Source organism: Protopterus annectens, chromosome 13.part0, assembly GCF_019279795.1.
Source record: "Protopterus annectens isolate FY-2018-M chromosome 13.part0, PAN1.0, whole genome shotgun sequence".
NCBI classification, from domain to species: domain Eukaryota; kingdom Metazoa; phylum Chordata; order Ceratodontiformes; family Protopteridae; genus Protopterus; species Protopterus annectens.
The window spans coordinates 122,532,411-122,550,405 of record NC_056747.1 but is presented as its reverse complement, the minus strand read 5'-3'; positions in this window follow the sequence as shown (position 1 = coordinate 122,550,405).

The following is a 17,995-nucleotide window of genomic DNA, read 5'->3' as shown; positions in this document are numbered from 1 at the left end:
GGCAACACTCAGATCTGCTCTGAGTTACAGCACAATGGCACTAAATATACAGAACTAACTGATATTGCCAACATCCTGGCAGATAGGTACAGTGCTAACTTTACCCCCCTCTCATCCTCTAAAGGGCCCATTTCTGTACTAGAAGAATGCAAAGTTCCTGTAATCACGGCTGCACAAGTAAAAAAAAAAACACCCTCCAAAGCCAAGAACACAGCAACCATGGGACCTGATAACATCCAAGGCTGCGTTCTACATGAACTACAGAACAAACTGGCATCCCACCTAAATACCATGTTCAATCATAGCCTCACCTCTGGCTTTGTACCCACTAAATGGTGCACAGCAATGGTTATCCCATGCCACAAAGGGGGAGCCACCACAGAACCCCGTGAACTACTCTCCCATTAGCCTGATGAACCTGGTCTGCAAGGCTATGGAACGTATCATCATGGAACTTATAAACAATGACATTGGTAATCTCCAAACTCTGGACCCTACCCAGTTCGGGTATGTAAAAGGCAGATCATGTCTCCTAAGCCTGAAAGACTTCTTTAAAGTGGTCACCAAAGCCGTAGATGAGGGTAAGGTGTTTCACGCAGTCTATCTAGATTTCACCAAGGCTTTCGACACCATTCCCCACTCTGGAATTATAGATAAACTCACTAAACTAGGTATAAACCCCTATGTCACAAGATGGGTTGTGAACTGGCTCACTGACAGAACCCACACTAAGTAGCAGACTCTAAATTCAACTTCAGACCAGTGACAAGTGGAGTACCACAGGGTTCAGTCCTAGGTCCTCTCCTGTTTGGTATCTGCTTCTCTGAAGTACAGGCTAACACAGAAGGTCTTTGGCTAACAAAGTTCACAGATGACTGCAAACTTGAAGCCATAATCAAAACTCCTAACGATGTGGGCATCCTACAAAAGGGCCTCACTGAGACAGATGCCTGGTGTCAAAGCCATGGCCTCAAGTTCTATGCCAAAAAGTGCATTGTCATCCCTTTTGGTAAAAGCTCTGTACCCATGAACTGCCAACATAGGCGGTAGTCTACTTAACACCAAAAGTGTGGGACACAGGTGGACAGTAGTCTCTCCTTTGATAATCACATTGTCACAGTGGTCAGGAAATCCTGCTACGTGGCACACCATTACAAAAGGTTTCTCATCCAGGAAAAAAGAGGTCATTGTTCCCCCTCTACTCATCACTCATTAGACCCATTATAGAGTACAACGCCCCTTTTGGTATGTACCTCACAAGATATCTACAACAACTTGAAAGGCCACAGAAATATGTCACAAAGAGGACTCCTGGCCTCAAACAGATACCCTATGCAGACCGTCTCAAAAAACTCCAGCTTTACTCTGTCGCATATCGCCTACTCAGAGGCTATCTCTGCCTAACATACAAAGCTATGTAAAAACCAGAGCTGTTGGACATGCTCCATGTAAAGAAATCCCAATCCCTCCAAGCTACATGCTTTAGGGACCTAAACCTTGTCACCACAATGAACAGAACATGCTGGAGGGATAGATTCCTGTCCCAGAGACTTCCCATACTCTGGAACAAACTACCTATCTATATCAAATAAAGCTCCTCATTAGCACTTTTCAAGAAAAATCTTGATGATCGGATGGGAGATAGGAAATTCACCCCGGGGATCACTTCTGTGACTCTGCTTGACAGGGGCACAGGAAAATAATTTTCTTGGGTGGCAAAAGCCAGGATACCGTTTGGCTAGGCTTATACAGGCCCTAGGGCCAATAGTCTAGTACCTACCTATGAACCTATTACCAGCCTCAAACAGATACCATAAGCAGACTGTCTCAAAAAACTCCAGCTCTACTCCATCGCATATCTCCTACTCGGAGGAGATCTCTGCTTAACATATAAAGCTATGTCAAACCCAGAGCTGTTCGACATGCTACACTTAAAGAAATTCCACTCTCTCTGAACCACATGCTTCAGGAACCTAAACCTTGTCACCACAATAAATAGAACATGCTGGAGGGATAGATTCCTGTCCCAGAGACTTCCCATACTCTGGTACAAACTACCCATCTATGTCAAGCACAGCTCCTCATTGGCCCTCTAAGAAAAATCTTGACGACTGGATGGGAAATAGAAAATTCACCCCAGGGATCACTTTTGTAGCACTGCTTGACAGGAGCACAGGAAAATAATTAGCACTGCTTGACAGGAGCACAGGAAAATAATTTTCTTGAGTGGTGAAAGCCAGGGAGCCTTTTTGACTGGGCTTATATAGGCCCCAGGGCCAATAACTTAGTACCTACCTATGAAGAAATGTGAGGAGAGGATGGAGAGAAGTAATAGATGTGGGACAGGTAAAAGGTGGTATATAGTAGAGAAAGGCAGTGGGTTGGGTACCCTTGCAAGAACCTTAGAGTAGCTGGCTTTGGAGTGTTCTTGTTGCAGTATCCACCTTATAGTCTGCGGAGAGGGGGCATAGCTGGTAAATCTGTGCCAGCCATTCGTGTGTGTGAAAATCAAATCTCAAAGAGTGTGTGTGTCAGCTACTTGGAGCAGGGACACAGAGCACTGGTTTCACAGAAAGGATCATGTGTAACTGTGATAATAAAGACAAACCTGGAACATATAACAATTGGAGTGTATAGACCACCAAAGTCCAGTGCAGATGATCTAGAGGAATTCATACATTTCTTACATGAAACACAGGAGAGAAGAATAATATTAGCTGGGAACTTAAATTTACCAGAAACAGACTGGAATAATATTGATTCAACAATGTTAGTAAGGAAATTATTCACAACATATATTCAGGAACAACAATTGCTTCTGACTGTAAAAAAAAACTACCAGGGGGCGGAACATATTAGACATTGTGTTGCTAAAGAAATTACTGTAACTTCAAGTTAAGTTTTACCATCATTGATGTGCAGTGATCATGGGGTTATAACGGTTAATTTGTTGCTAGATAATTCTGCCAAACTGAAATCTAAACCAATGCGCAGAAGGTTAATTATAGATTATATGGAAGCAAAACAGTCACTATGTAAAACTAACTTGAATGATGTGTTTGGTGGAAAACCTGCAGATGAAATGTGAAAAGTTTTGAAAGAGAAATTGCTTGAGTGAAAAAAATCAAAACATGTTTAACATCAGGATCGAGGCACACAACATCTGGGGGTATATTTCCGTAAGAACAAGATGTCTGATTAAAATGAGAGATAAAAAATATAAGTGGAAGAGAGGTTGGACTATAACTTTGAAAACTGAAAAAAAAAACAAGCTGGACAAACAGATTAAGCATAGTGTGAGACAAGATGAAGACAAATTTGAAGAAAATGTATATAAAGATATTGAGCATAATGGGAAACCTTTTTGTAGATTCATAAGATGTGGAAAGAGTAAAGAAGCACACATTGATAAACTGTGCAGATTCTAAAATTTATCCTCAGACACAATAGATTATAAATATATTTACAAAATCTTATGCAAAACAGTTTGGCTCCAGAAAAGGGGTAATAACTTGTCTTAGTGACATCCAGATAACCCCAGATACTGGGATCAAATTTGATTATATTGAAAAAGAACTGCACAAACTGGATCCAAACAAAGCACAGGGAAGAGATGGAATTAATAACAATGACCTGAGAACATTTTGGCAAGAATTTACTGTACCTTTATATCTATTATTCACTAGGTCATATAAATATGGGGAGATTCCTCAAGATTGGAGACATGCTTATTAAACCTGTCTTTAAGGGAAAGGGAAATAGTACAAACCTAGAGTCATATAGACCCATAAGTCTACTTTCATGTTGTGGAAAAATAATGGAGAAGGTAATATTGGATAAGTTATTGTCAGAATTGGATAGGTTGGGACTTGAAACCATATATCAGCATGCATATGTTGAAAACAGATCTATTACCACCTGTAACCGGATGTTCTATAACAATATAACAGCAGCTATGAATGAAAAATGTGCTGTGATGTCATTTATATGGATTTAACTTCAGCATTTGACAGGATCATACACATAACACTGATCAATAAATGAGTACAACTAGGTATTGATGTACTCCTGATAAGATGGATAGCTGTGTGGTTTATAAATAGGACATGGTAAGTATCATGCAGCAACTGGACAGGTGAAATCCTTAGTTTCAGTCAGGGTGTCTGTCCTAGGCCCTTACTTGTTTAGATTCTATCTTTCAGACCTAACTTTTTCATCTGAGGTATTCTACAGTCTATATACAGATGACCTGAAATTGGGTAAACTGATTACATGTTTTACAGATAAGGCATTTCTACAAAGTAACTTGACTACATTGACTATTTGAGCACAGGAGAATAATATGCTGATAAACGCATCAAAAACTAAGCATATGAAATTTGGGAGACATAAATTGAAAGGTGAATATTTAATAGAGCACACAGTGATTGAAACTGTAGATTAATTTAAGGACCTGGGTATATGGGCATATTCAGCTATGAGTTTTTCTAATCATATCAACTAATTGGTTAATGATAGTTATAGAACTATAGGTTGTATAAAGATTTATAAAGTCTAGGAAATCAAAAATGATGAAGTCATTGTTTGTTAGTTACATTAGACTCAAACTTGAGTATGGAATAACAATATGGAAACCCTATAAGAAAACAAACATGAGTAAACTGGAAAAAGTACAGGGGAAATATACCAAGGGCATCCATGGATGTGAAAATTTAAGTTATTATGAAAGACTAAAATATCTGAACTTGTACAGTGTCTCTTACAGATATCTAAGAGGAGATCTTATTCAATAAGTATATAGGGAATTTAGACACTACCTCTGGGAATGTTTGGGGTCATCAATAAGTACTAAAGAATCATCAGACAACCTATGTAGAAGGTTTCACACCTCATTGCTGGTTGCGACATACTAATGGCAGAAGGACTGTATACTGAAAGCCATAATTATGTGGTGAAACCGTTGCACTGGAGATTGTACAAACATTATAGTATTGAAGTGTCTGAAAAACACTGGAAACAGGAGGCACATAGCATCATAGAAAATGATGAAGTTTACATAACATGAGATCATGCATTACGAACAGTTCAAAAGACAGATGCTAGAAAACTGGATGTGGTGGTCCAGGAAAAGAAGACAAAAGTAGCATTGACCATTGAAATCACCACACCCAGTGACTACAGTGTCCTGCGTACAGACACACAAAGTCATAAAATATCAGGATTTGCAAACAGAAACGAGAGCAATGTGGAAGAAAGATACACAGATAATTCTAATAGTAGTAGGAGCAATGGACCTTATAGAGAGTCTACAATCATATTTAGATATACTACCAATACATGCAAGTCCATATGAATTGCAGAAGGGGTCATTACTGGGCACATTGCGGGTGCTGCGAAGAGCACTTCAGGCTGACATCAAGGATAGAAACAATACTAACTTCATGAACTTTAATTGTACTTTGACTTAGGAATGGGGTCCATTCCCCTCATGGTATTAGAAACTCAAACAATTTGGTGAAATTAAAAAAAAGATGATTCTGTAGGAATGAGAAGTGTACTAATTGGTCCTCTGACAGAGTAGCTGATGCATGGAACAGACTACCAAAGTACATTAAAGCAAGTAGTAGTATAGATATTTTAAGAACAGCCTGGATACTTATTAAGGGAACAAGTGTTTTGGTATATTGACAAGCTAGAAGGATTTTTAATGCCCGTGCTTGAAATATTTGTATGTATGTAGGACTTGTCTTGGAACACTCAGCTAAGGAATTAACTCTATAGCTGCACCAGTAGGGATTCCTATTTGGGCCTGGAGAGAGAGAGAAACTCAACCCCAGAATGGTAGCGTGTGTTCCCTGTGTGCTCTTAAGGGAAACTGTGCTTGGTGCAGAGAGCTGCATCTGGAAATACTGTGTGCATCTATTTTTTATTACAACTGAATGTCCCTCACTGGTGTCAGTGGTGAGGATTAAAGCTCCTTGATTGGTTACTGGCCCAGAGGAAGGATGTCACACTCACAATAGACAATTAAGGGTCACCTGAGGGGTGTTAACTCCAGTACATCCAACATAACCAGGCTAAATACAGGGAACATGCATTAGGACAAATAGAAATTCCTACACAAGATTTTTTTTAAGATTCCAGCTATTCAAACCAATCCCTTCAACTAAATTATATCTAAAAACAAAATAAATCCAGTTCCAATTCCACCTCCTTAAAAGTGACCCCTGATCATTCCTTTAATATGTTTTATTATGATAAGTATTTTCTTCCTTCTAGACTTCGTCAGATCCAGTTCTTACATTTGAATTGCCCACAATTCACAGTTTCTAATACAGGAGGGGACAGAACCCTACATTTTTAAGCTGGGGGGAAGCAGTAAACAGAAGACATTAGAGTTTATGGGCAAACTTACTTGAGGTCAAAGCAAAATAACAGCTCCAACATTCTGGGAACTGGCCAGATAATGGATTCACAGGGCTTAGATACTGATGAAGATGATGATAATATTCTGGAGAGAGTACTTTACTTCTTATACTCTGAATTTTCCAAACCCACACTTACCTATAAAACCCATGCATTTGATATTATGTGCGTTCAACATTCAGGGTATAAGCACAAGCATTAGACAATCTAAACATTTGAACTGAAAAATGGAAATACATATATTCAACATCAACAGTCCAGTTTGGAGGGACAGGTACATCTCACAGAGGATACCGCTGCTCTGAAACAGGCTGCCCATCCACATAAGAAAAAGTTCATCCCTGTCATATTCAAGCACAACTTGGATCTATGGATGGGAAACAGAAAATCTGCCCCAGGACTATTGTCTGTACGACTAATGGACAGAGGCAGCTCCTAAAGGTTTGAGCTGGCCAAGTCTAAGTCCCTGATGTTAGATTCGTGTTTAATATAGGAAATCATTGAAGGTGTGTTTTTAAAATGTATGTTGACAGTGATTTCTCTGTCTTGTGAGGTTTCTCCTTTCTGAGCATTTGTGTAACAATGGAGTTGGTACAGATACGTTTTGGAGAGATATGGGAACTTACCCTCCACAGGGAGGGTAAAGATGGCTTACCTGAAAAAAAGCTTGCTTTCAATTTTTTTCACAAGATTGAGTTCCCAATGAGGAGAACTTAATGACTGACTCCATGTGGAGTTGGGACTCAGACAAAGGTGAAAGACACACACATGTGACAAAGTTCTATTTTAGCAATTCACATGCCAATATCATTGTAGGCAAATGTAGAGACAACACCACATTTTGGTACCTTGGCCTAATCATATTATCAGAATACAAAATGGATTTGGGACAGAACAAACAACAGACTGAAAGAATATTCTATCACTGTAGCCACCCAATTAGGTTTTGGGGTATAATGAATTACGAAATCGTACTACACAAAGTACTTACAATGATGCAAGGAGTGGGGTTAATACTGAGTAAAAGATCACATTATAACGAAATGTGTGTTTTTTTCCTGGATAGTTATATTTTGGTCAACTCCAGTCGACCAAACAAATGCTGACCTTTTTTGTTGCTTATTATACTCCCATATTGTTTGTTTTCTTAATTTTTTAAATTATTGTTGTAAATGGCTGAGTACAAACAATTAAAAAAAAATATGTGCTGTACGTGACTCATTATACTTGGTTGCAAGTCTGTAGACTAAATCACCCTCCCTTTTTATATGTATTTTTAGTTTGTTAATTTCATTAGTTACCGTTATGTTTGTTGTGTATATTTTGTTCCATCTTACTAGTCCACTCATGTTTTACATGTTAAGAGATGTAGTAGATATGACAGTTTGGTATAAATACAGTTCATGTACAATTTTGTTGGATGGAGGGTTATAGGAAACAAGCAATGAAAAATGTTTTTTTGTTTGAAAATTAAAATATATGTCAAGAAAAACACTTGTCCTAGTAAATATCTCAGTTAGAAGGATTTGTGCTTTCCAAGCTTTGTGTACCAGCCCTCCATCTCTCATATTTCACAAAGACAGACATTCCAAGAGGACGAATCCTTACTTTATACCAAAAGTGGAAACAGAAACCAATACTGATCAATCCATTGATCTACTCTTTTCCATAGTTGCATTAACCATGGTGAATACCTTCTTCACCTCATGGATATACATAGGCAGCTTAAATATTATTTAAATAGAAAAAAATCTGTAAGAAAACCCCACAAATCTATTTAATTTCACTCAAAAAAATTGGATTCCAAAGTTTAGTTGGCAGGCTTTTTTGCTTGGCTTTCACACTATTTAAAATATTGTCATAAAAGTGGCAAAGCTTTATCAGAATCTATAAATGCCCATTCCACTAGAGCTGTGGCCATTTTACAAGCCTTCTTATTTGTTTGGTTGCCACATGGGTATGGGTGAACTCTTCCACAAAGCAATAGAGTTTAGATGCGATTACCAAACCTACATCTTCGTTTGCGAATACCATCATTCAGGACATTCTTTCATGGCTACATCCAAGGGGATCAAGCATGAGTCACTTTTGTATTTGTCATAGAGCTGGAACTTTCTGGGACAGAACTCCCAACAACTAAGAGTACACACTGTAAAATCAGTTAGGAACTCAACTAATTTTTGTCAGCATAAATTCAACAATCTCCTACATGAAATAGATTGGACACCCCTTAAACAGCTACCTCTTAATGCTGCTGTACTATACTTTAATAACACCTTCCTTCACATACTTAATACCCCAGCTCCCAAACTACCCCTTAATGCTGCTGTACTATACTTTAATAACACCTTCCTTCACATCCTTAATACACCAGCTCCCATTCCTATGAAAAGGATCAAAAAGAACTCGGCACCATGGATCTTTAAGGAATGTCAACACCTGATGAAGCACCATGGATCTTTAAGAAATGTAAACGTCTGATGAAGCAAAGGGACCGAGCCTGGTCAACCTGGAAACAAAACAAAAATGAACAAAATCGTGTTAATTTCAAAATACTTCATAACAAAGTGACAAAACTAATCAACAGAGATAAGAAGTCGTATTATTCTCAGCTTCATCTCCAACTTAAAATCAATCCCAATAAATTTTGGCACTCCATATCTTCTCTTCTTAACTCTGGAACAAATAGAGACCACACCCTATTACCTGATACCCCTTCATAACAAATAGTCGAAAACTTTAACAAGCACTTCATAAAATCAATATCAGACCTACTAACACCCCACCCTTCAACCTATTCAGACACCAACCCCAGACCATCAACTACTTCTAACCCTGTCATTACTAACCCCCCTACGCAACAAAATGTCATACAAACCACATTTTCACTTCAGCCCATACCTACTGACACCATTAAGCAACTGCTACATAAACTAGAACCCTGCTCTACCTCAGCTGATAATCTTCCACCACACTATCTCAGACTGGCTGCTAATTCAATCGCCTACCCAATCAAGTATCATTATAAACACGTCTATCTGAATCAGAAGTACCTACCATATGGAAACAATCTCACATCACACCCATCCACAAGGGAGGCAACTCTTTTGATCTATCCAATTTCCATCCTATATCCATCTTATTTTATTTATTTATATATTTTATTTTACATTTGTTGATCGGGAGAGTCCAACTGGATTACAAGTCCATCTTCAGTGGAGGCCCGGGAAGAAAAGCTCCAAGAGAACAAATTTTTACAAAACATAGTTTTAAGGATAGACTTTTGACGTACAATTTCCATAGAAGAGACTTTGACATACATATTAACTAACAGATAGGATACATTTGTTCTCTACAATATAATATTACATTTTAGAATATATTCCTAAGTTTAGGATTCCTGTGATAGATTTACTATCAGAGTAAAAGCAGAGAGACGTAGAATAAGGCTCCGAGAGAGCAGATGATGCTCGCTATAGTTGAGAAGGATAACAAATTGATTTACTATATATCTTGTCACCAATATCCAAAATTCTTGAGAAGGGTATCCATCAGCAGGTAATGCAATATCTATTGCAAAACAACCTTTTATCCAAAACCCAACATGGCTACCAACCTAGCCACAGCACAGCTACAGTCCTATCATCTTTTACAGACACTGTGAACAAGGCCAGAGATGCAGGATGCTATACAGCCTCAGTATTCCTAGATCTCTCCAAGGCCTTTGACACAGTGTCTTACCCCTTACTATTAAATACACTGACTCACATAAGAGTAAAATGGCTTCAGAGCTACCTCAAGGATCATAAACAAGCAATGAAATGGTCCAATGAACTCTCACCCTTTCTCCACAACCCTACTGGAGTCCCTCAAGGCTCCATCCTTGGAGCCCTACTCCAACATTTTCAAACAGTCTTCACACTGCATCTCACCCTGGGACCCTCATTCAATATGATGATGATTCCACCATAATCTGTACTGCTCAATCGCTACCAGAACTACTTTCAAAAACTCAACAGTCCTTTACTGCAGTCGAATCCTGGCTAAGAAATGCCCAACTCTTTCTTAACCCAAAGAAGACAAAACTAGTACTCTCTCATCCCAAGAACACCTCCCCTGTCACTGATCATTTTAACATCCTTGCATTTGACAACACTGTCATAGAAATAGTGCATGAAGCCAAACTCCTAGGAGTTATCATTGACGATAAACTTTCATTTAACCCCATATACAGCAAAATATAAACAAAATTCATCAAAAACTGAGACTCTTTTATAGAAAAAACATTCCTTTACTGCAGCAACCAAAATTACCTTTGCAAAAACATTTTTACTTCCCTCCCTTCTTTATGGTGCTCCTATCCTAACTAACTTACGAACTTCTACCATAAACAAGATGGAACAGTGCTACAAAAAGTTGCAAAGTTTGGCAAAACCTCTAAATATTTATTTATTTATTTTCAGTTTGATAACCAAAGAGGTCCACTGGGCTCAGGGAGCCCATTTTCCGTGGAGGCTTGGGGAGAAAAGCTCCACATTACATAGTTTAGATACAGATACAATATTAATAAAGAAGAACAATTTACAATTACATTTCATGTTCGAGAGCAGGCATAATTTCTTAGGTACAAGGTACCTTTAGATACAGATACAATACTGGTAAAGAACAATTTGCAATTACATTTCATGTTAGAGAGCAGGTGTAATTTCTTAGGTACATGGTACAAATTAGATAGTTACAATATGTACACTTATGTTTGGTTAGCTAGCAATCATAGCTAGTGAGGGGTTTAGAGGTGGAGAGAGAATTATAGGACTAGGTGGGGAGAATGCAGTTGGATTTCCTGTTAGAGGAAGGGTAGGAATGTAACTGAAATTTAAAGTTTTCTAAGTTTGCACAAGTCCTTAGAGAGGAAGGAAGAGAATTCCATTTTTTTTGCTAAAGAAAAGGATAGCAGGAGTTGACCAGCGGAGCAATTGGGTTTTCGGACAAAGATTAGGTTTTGGTGAGTAGATCTGAGAGTTCTCTGAGGGGTGCTAGTGTAGAAGGATGTTGGATAGTGCAGGGCACTTAGAGGGTTGAAAAATTAGTTTGTGGGCTGTGATTATCTGAAGATAGTCTAGGTGGTTGGAGAGTTCAAGCCAGTGTAACAAATTAAAGGCAATACAGTGATGGGAGGAGTATTTGGCTTTGGTAGCAAATTTTGAAATCTTATTATAACAGACTTCCAATTTTGAGGTGAGCGTGCCAGATACGTTTGTTAATAGAGGAGCGCCATACATTAGTGAGGGGAGTAGATAGGTAGTGGCAAGTGTTTTTCTGGTAGAAGGAGAGAGAAAGTGGATGTTCCTATATAGCATACCAGGTTTTATATGGGTTTTCTTAATGTTTTGCTGGATGTGAGTGTCGAATTTTAAGTGTTAATCAATAGTTTGGCGAAGAGAACAACCTCTACAGTGCAGTTGTTTTGGGTAATGATTTGGAATGAGTTTTTATCAGGAGCGGAAGCTTTTGAGGGAGAGAATAATAGTATTTTGGCTTTATTGGCATTTAGTGAGAGGTGGTTCTGAAGCATCCAATTTTCAGTGGTGGAGAAAGCAGTTTGGGTCAGTGTTTGAAGCTCTGGGAGGTTGGTGGCGCTGCAGACTAATGTGGAATCATCTTGGTATTGTACAGTTTTGGTACTGGGTATGGCTTTGTGTAAATCATTAATAAAGATGTTAAACAGGATTGAACCAAGTATGGATCCCTGGGGAACCCCCGTGGGGGTAGGAAGGAAGGTTGCGGTACCTGTCCCCCATTTTACAGCTTGAGATCTATTGGAGAGGTAGCTAGAGAACCAGGATAAGGTATTCTGGGAGAGATGGTTTAAGAGATGGGTGTGGGAGATGGTATTGAATGCCTCGGACAGATCTAGAAGGACAGTAGAAATTATTTTTCTAGAGTCCCGGGCAAGATTTATTGTACCTAAGAAGGAAAGTACAATGGTTGTTTTGGATGGAAGTCATGTTTGGTTGGAGTGATTAAATGGCTATTGGCCAAGAATGGCATAAGCTGAATGTGGATGCGTTTTTCTAGTAGTTTGGAAATTGGGGAGAGGATGGCTATGGGGCGGAAGATGGAGAGGTTATTGTTTTTGCCTCCTTTATGGAGAGTTAGAATGAAGGCAGTACACCATAATTTGGGAACATAAGAGTCTATCCTGGATCTATTTATCAGGAATGGGAAGAGCGATACCATCTGCGGCTATTTTTAGGAAGGAGGATGGGATATCAGGGGCATTGGAGCAAGGTTTTAATTTAGAGAGTAATTTTTATATCGGAGGTTGAGATGGGTTTAAACTTGAATATAGGTGGAGGATTGGGGGCAGAGGGTGCTGTAGGTGGTGGTGAAGAAAGGGTAGACTGATGGGAAAGGTTATTGTTAGGGAAGGTTTTGGTCAGTTCTGCTATGGAGTTGGTGAAGGAGGAGTTGAATAGAGAGGCTATTTCAGGGTCAGATTTGCTGGTGTCAGGGCAGGGGTTGTTTTCAATACCTGGGTTGAGAAGAGAATTAATGGAATTCCAGAACGGTTTTGGGCTTTTTGATTGGTTAGATTAGAGTTTAATATAGTAGGACTTTTGTCTCTGATGATTAGTTTTTTAGCAAGGTTGCGGAGTGGTTTATATTTAAGAAAAGTTTCAGGCTGCTTGCTTTGATGGTATGTTTTCCAGGATTTGTCTCTGTAGCATATGTTTTTTGGTATCTTTAGTTGGCCAAGGGGCAGATTGGGTTTTTACTCTTTTTGTTCTTGGTGGAGCGAGGGAGTTGAGGGTGTTTAAGAAGGAGGAGTTGAACAATTCTATGGCATTATCTAGTGGAAGAGTTTTTAGGGGGGTTCCAATTTGTTTGCTTCAGGGAATCAGAGAAGGTAGTTGTGTTGAAGTTTGTGAGGTTACGTGTGTGGATGATTTGGTGTAGGTGAGGAGAGGAGTGGGTAGCTTGGTAGATAAAATCTGGCAAGTGGTCTCCTATAGGTTCAGATGTGATGCCATAGTTTAAGACTTTATTGGGATGGGATGCTAGGATCCAGTCCAGTGTGGTACCTGGGGGGGGGGGGGGGTTGTTTTAGTGGGCCTGGTAATGGAGTTAGCAAATTGTGTATAGTTAAATAGATTGATAGATATGGTGGGATTAGGGTTATTATTCCAATTTATGTTTAGATCTCTAAGTATATAGGTCTCTCGCTTAACATTGTGAGGTCCAGAGGAGATGTCCTCCAGAGTAGTGGTGGTGTTGATACCAGGGGAGATATACAGGGCAATGATACAAATGCTGTTGTGGTTATTTACTTTTAGCAGGCCTATTACTAGTTCTGCATTATTGAATGTGGGGATAGGATTGGGGTATGGAGTGATGGATGTACGAACTTCATCAGATAAAACGTAAAGTAAACTGTTACTTTTTAAAAAGGCTGCTACATTAATCAGCTGACATATCAAGACTTCAAATTTTAAAGCAAAATACCCTATTACAAATATATATGTATTACTGAAACCTTTCTATTAAAATAAAATACAATTATACAAAGTAATAAGAAACAGAAATTATTTAAAATTGCGGTTAATAACGTCACATTTATAAACTCTAACATTAAAATTTTGAAAAATGAACTGTTAGATATTATATAAGCCATTCTTATCCAAGCAGCGACCATTTTAAATATTAAATATTAAATACATACTGAAAAATAAACTACCAAATCTGTCATCTGTTAAACAATAAGGTAATCCATCATGCCCTCCATTAATTCATATCAAAACCTATCTACGAAGACTCTTTAGTTTTAACATAGGCATGATGGAACACACATCATTAAGGCCAGGCAGGTTATATACATATAATCGAATCTGCCATAACAATTCTAACCTTTCTAATTCTATTTCTATTGGTCCTCCTCTCATATTTGGCACTAATTGGTCCAAACTCCAAAATTTGAATATATGGGGAAATATTCAGAAACATGCTTAGCTAATGCGTTTTCTTGTTTAAGTTTACTTATATTATAAATATGTTCGTAGATTCTGTCTCTTGTTTTACCAACATAAAAACATGGGCAAAACTGGCATTTAGTTAAACCACCATTCTCGATTTACAGTTGAAATTACTCTTACTTTTCAAATCCCAATTATTAATACTTATCGAGTTGCCCACTAAAATATATTTACAGTAAGGGCAAAAGCCGCAATTATGCATGCCCTTCCTATTATGGATATTATTATTTTTGTGGATTCCCTCGAATAATTCTTTAAAATTCCTATCTCTCCTTAAAGTAAATTTGGGTACTTCCCCAACTTTTTCTATTTCCTAACTTTCTTTTAAAATATTCCAATTTTTATATACAATATTTCTTAAATAGTAAAAATCAGTATTAAAAGTAAGTATAAAACTATGTTCAAATCGTGGGGTATTTTCAACCACAATTAAGTTAACAGTAGAATCCATTATTTCACAGTTGGAATTACCATTTATATTTATTATTGAATCTTGGATTTGTGCCTCATAATTATCTTTAACGATTGGTGTATAGATGCCTCTATATCTTTTCTCCTTAACCTCATTAATAATACTAAGAATGCATTTGGATAGGCTCTCCTAAGAAACATATTTTTTAAAATTCTGCATTAGTAAAATCATCTTCCCTAGAAATCATTCGTGCTGCCCTCACCAATTGATCTTTGACTAATTACTTTTTTTGAAAAGTGGGGTGAGCACTTGAATAATGCAGGAAGGTATTTGAATATGATGGTTTCCTATAGATCCTTGTTTCATATTTAACAGTATTATTCTTAACCAATAATACATACAAGAAAGAAATTTGTTTCTCTTCAAAGTTGTATGTGAACTCAAGGAAGTCAGTACTTTCATTAAAATAATTGACCAGGTACTTAGCTTGGTCTTCATTCCCTTTAAATAATATAAATATATAATCTAAATATCGCATATAGTATATTATTTGCAAATTTATATGTTCTTTATTGAATATAAAGGACCTTTCCCAATAATTCATTACCAAGTTTGCAAAACTTGAGCTGCAGGATGAACCCATTGCCACTCCGCTCTTCTGATGAAAGAAACTATTCTTGAATGTTATACAGTTATGTGCCAATACTATATTAAGTAATTCTTCTACAAGAATCAATTCAGATGTAGTTGTGCCTTTTTCTTTTAAATTCAAAATAACCCACTCTATACCTAAATCCTGTGGGATAGAGGTATATAGGTCATTCACGTCCACTGTTAAGTTATTATATTCTTCAAACCCAATATTATTTATCTTTTCTAAAAAGGACCAAGAATCTTTACTTATACATGTTTCAGATGACACATACTTTTTAAGCAGCCCATCAACTACTTTTGCACATGGGTAAGTTGCACTATTTCTGCCATCCACAATAGGTCTGAGAGGTGGATCACTCAGATTCTTATGTATTTTAGGCACACCAAATATAGCTGGAGCAAGAGGTGCTGGCATAATCAAATAGGTGCTGGCATAATCAAATTATTATATAAATCAATGTCAATTCTCTGTGTAATAAATAAATCATTGATATAAATTTTAATCCTATTATTTGCCTGGTTATATTCATTCAAGGACACTTTGACATATGATTCAGATGTTAACATACCTTATATTCTCATAATCTACCTGGTCCATAAATACCAGACCTCCACCTTTGTCTGGTTTCATAATATGGACCCTAGTGTCCTTTAAATATTTAATCCAATCTAATTCTTCACTTGAGAGATTGTTCTTACTTTTATTACCCTTCCTCCATTGGCCCATATGCCTAAAATCAAGTTCACACATTTTTTTCAAATGTGTACAAATAATTGTACAATGGCGGATTATAAGTGCTAGCTATTCTAAAATTGATTTTTATCCATCATATTTAGATTACCCAACAATACAGCTAAGTTTAATTTTCTAACAAACATTTTCAAGTCCAATATACAATTAGTAACATTCAGTCTTTTTACCGGAATGAAAATGAGACCCTTTGCCAACACATTAGCTAGCTTAACAGGGACATAAACTGAGGAATAATTATAAATAGAAAAATCACCCTCTGTATTCGTAAAATAATCAGAGGGTTAGTATTGGAAACATTATCCATTGTCTTATTTATTTCCATTTGTTGTTTCTTTCTCTGATTTTGTTTGTTTTGTTTCCTCCCCCTCTGAAAACCCTGCTGATTATTATTCCATTGGTTATTTGTTAGACCGAGAGTTAGAATTGGACCGATTCTGTAAGCGTTGGCTTCTATGAAGCTGTTCATCATTATTATTTTCTCCAGTCAACGGCAAACTTGTTTCTGGGTTACTATCAATAAGCGCCCTGTGCGAAGTGTTAGGCATTTCCATATTCCGCTCCTGTATATTACAATCTTGTTGATTTTGTCCATTTCCAAGTTGTACATTACTATTTAAATTTGCGTTACCTCCCCCATCCTTCCCATACCCACCTATTCTCCACTGATGTGCTGGTGGTGGGCGTGGGTAAGCAGATCCTTGTTAATACTGCAAACAATCACGTTGTAACTTTTTACATTTCACTGCCCTTGCCTTATTAATAAAAGAGTCAATGGTCTGAAATATACGTGAATACTCAAATTTATATCGAATAAAATCAGGATGCGATTTGAGTATCCAAAAGCATAATGTTATCTTTTAATTCTTCTACTACTTGCCCATAATTTTTATTCATTATATCCAGCAGTTCAAGACCCTGCTTATTAAATAGTTTAATCAAGTCCAAGTGAAATTGAGAAACTGGAATTAAACCTGTCGGGTACTGACAGATTCTGAGACCCTTTGGTACTATTTCAAGTCTCAAATATTCATTGAAATACACAGTTTTTAAACTCATTTTTTCATGCTTCAATAATATATGGTCAAATGAGTTCAACAGTTCAACCAAGTTAGATTCTTCCCTAGCCGGACTCGCCGTTAAATTTGTAGAAAAAGATTGAACAAGGCCCATAGGTGTAGTGAGCCATTCCGTTAAATTCGGGAGTCCAATAAGCCCTGGGTTCAAGATAACATTTCCATCCATGCGAGCTGTATTGTTAGAAGTAAATCCATCATCATCACCAACATTACTTTGTTCCCGTAAAATCGATCCACCCTGATCATTGGAAATGGATGCCGATACTGTCGGGGAAAGCACTCACTGACCATTCCGAATAGTTGATGTCGGAGAAGAAAATAGTTGATTGGAAACTGTTGCTCCGCAAGGAACAATGCCGCTGTTATTGGCGCCAATATTCAAACTTATACCAGCTCCACTGGTACCATTTATAGTAGAACTCGAATTTAAATGTTGCCGCTGCTGTTGATGACTATGAAGAACACTTACTGTGTCTACTTTCTCAGTAAGTTTTTCTACTTGTGCTAAAGCCTGCACAACTGAAATTAGTCCATTGCTATTACCAGCTTCAATTGCTGGACCAGCTGCTGTTAAAGGAAGCAGTTCTGCCAAATTATCCAACACATTGTTTGCCATAACGACAGGTATTCAAACAAAAAC